Below are 2,500 nucleotides of genomic sequence, written 5' to 3' on the forward strand. Positions count from 1 at the left end.
TATCGACGAAGATAGTGTGGTTAGGCGAGGGGGGAGTGCTTTGTGGCACGACGTGGAACACATAAACAAAATGACAGGGAAAACACACACACACACACACACACGCACACACACACACACACACACACATACACACCCACATACACACCCACATACACACCCACACACACACACACACACACACACACACACACACACACACACAAACAGGTACACACATATTAAGAACAACATGTGTTTGCACTGGAGAGCAGTAAAGCAGTGGTGATCTGCAGAGCCTCTCATCCTCTGTGCGATGCTATGTTTGGACATTGCGGTCATGACCACAATCTGCGCTAAGCCTTGGCCTTGATATCAATTCTGTTTGTCATGTTTATAAACTGCAAGCTCCAAAGTGTGCAGAAACTGTGTGTAGGGGTGTGTGTGTGTGTGGGTAGGGGAGGTTGTGAGTGAATGAGTGAGAGAGAGAAATATAGGGGTGTGTGTGTGTGTGTGCGTGTGTGTCTGCATGTGTGTGTGTGTGTGTGTGTGTGTGTTTGTGTGTGTGTGTGTGTGTGTGTGTGTGTGTGTGCGTGTGTTAGAGAGTGTGAGTGAAAAATATAAGCAAAGCAGGGCTCTCAACTCATACCGTGAAACACATCACATGACGTAAACCACACATGCCTTTTTTATCACGTTAACTTTTAGTCCTTGTTTGCTTCCTCTGATAGCCTATACTGTAATAAGAGTTGAGCTAACGACGGGATCCGTGAATTTTATTCATGTATTTTATAAGCTACATGTGCAACCTACAATGCATATGCGTTTCAAGACACAGCCAACGAGTGAACAATAATGAAAATGTAGCCTACACGTCAGTGTTTTACATATCAACGAATGACTAAACCAGGGGTGTCCAAACTGCGGCCAGCCATGCACTTTAATCCGGCCCGCCGAGCATTTATTAGTTTATCATAGGCCGCTCGCTATTTTTTTCCAGCGATAGACGACGTTGTGGCTACTGCAAACTGCTTTACACTCTTCTTAGAGAACGCTCTTCTTAGAGAACGTTTACAATGTCAATGTCAAAACAGCTTGTCACATCGAGATACATAGAACCTCCATTGCAGCAGATCTAACTACGTTATGCTAGTCCATTTAATTGGGGACGCATTTGAGCGTGGGAGAGAGGGCGATGGCAACAGTAGTTCCCATTACTGACCATTTATAAACTGTGAGAGGGCACAGCCATAGGCACACTACTAGCCATAGGCTATATTTGAGTGGAGCTGGCAAAGAGTCCTAAAGTGACAGTCAGAGGAGGCTTCTATAAGACTACAGGTGAAGCAGTGCTTCACCAAAGAAAAGTAAAAAACAAAACACAAAAAAAATCTTATAATAATCCCAATTATACTCCTTTGAAACAGAAATACAGTCACTAACACGAACTGTTTTCCTGAAATCTATTCTGTGAGAGACAACAGCGCCATCAGTCACCCGCGGTGGAACAGAGAATTACAGTGAATCAGACTGCTTCACCATCGTTTTGCTTCACTACCATAGATATCTTTCCCCATTGACTTCAATGTAAATCGAGTGAAACCCCAGGCGGCTCGTGGATTTTTTCCGTTTCAATTGATCCTTATGGCAGATAAGTCCCACCCGTGAAGCAGTGACCGATTGGGCAGAATTTCACACTTCCTGCCGTTGAATATGATTGACGCAACACTCTGGCTAATCACTGTCTCCATTAGCTTGCCATCACTTTTCAGTTGCTTTCAGTGACCTCACTAGAGTTTCATTATAAATTGTGTAACTCATTCACATAGTTTGTTTTACATTCATTTTGTAAGGTACATCGGATTTTTTTCTGTGTAGGGGAGAACGTTTTATTTAGAAGTATTGTGTGTAGCTCTGTGTTTTCTAACATCAGCTAGGTGGAAAGCTTGCTAGCGGTCTCCCCACAGCTAACGTTAGTGACTCGCTAAGTCCTAGCAAGATGGATTCGACGGAAGTTTCAGGCGATGAACATCGTTGACCGCAATTTACAGGATTCTTTACAGTTTTTTGAAATGAGGACCTATGAGTGACTGCAGAGGGGAGACCAAGAGACTTTCTGTGAAATTAACACAGTTCGTGGGTGCTACGGTAAGGATAAACTTGTTCCAAGTAGGCTATGCATTAGAAAGTGCAGCTTCTCAGCCATCGTAGCCATCCTGTAAGTTCACTGATGTGTTATGATAACATTAGCCTATGTTATGGATGTGTTATAACGTCTTGGCTTCCCATTTTAAATCCTCAATTTTGTCAAAGACAATTCAGAACAATCTACTTGAAGCTAAATTTCAACTACAATTTAAAAACGAAATAGACACGGATTGATTCAGAAAAACTTTCTAGGATTATAAAGTGTATCAGGAGGCAAATGTCAAATGAATTTGACATTGCTTATGGGGCATAATTAGTAGCTTAGAATAGGGCCTATTGGAAGGTTGTTGTTTCAAGATGTGGACATCAACAA

At 42.5% G+C, this 2,500-nt stretch overlaps 1 protein-coding gene across 1 annotated transcript in view; it reads right to left on the reverse strand.

Moving 5' to 3' along the window:
- The window catches only part of sorcs3a (sortilin related VPS10 domain containing receptor 3a), a 221,268-nt gene that overhangs the window by 47,312 nt on the left and 171,456 nt on the right, over positions 1-2,500 (reverse strand). The gene's annotated exons all lie outside the window — the stretch shown is intronic.

The sequence above is a fragment of the Alosa pseudoharengus genome, unplaced genomic scaffold (assembly GCF_046254945.1).
Source record: "Alosa pseudoharengus isolate Yale_2024_CS ecotype anadromous, Long Island Sound unplaced genomic scaffold, YU_APseudo_1.1 YU_APseudo_1.1_scf_1, whole genome shotgun sequence".
In the NCBI taxonomy this organism is placed as follows: Eukaryota; Metazoa; Chordata; class Actinopteri; order Clupeiformes; family Clupeidae; genus Alosa; species Alosa pseudoharengus.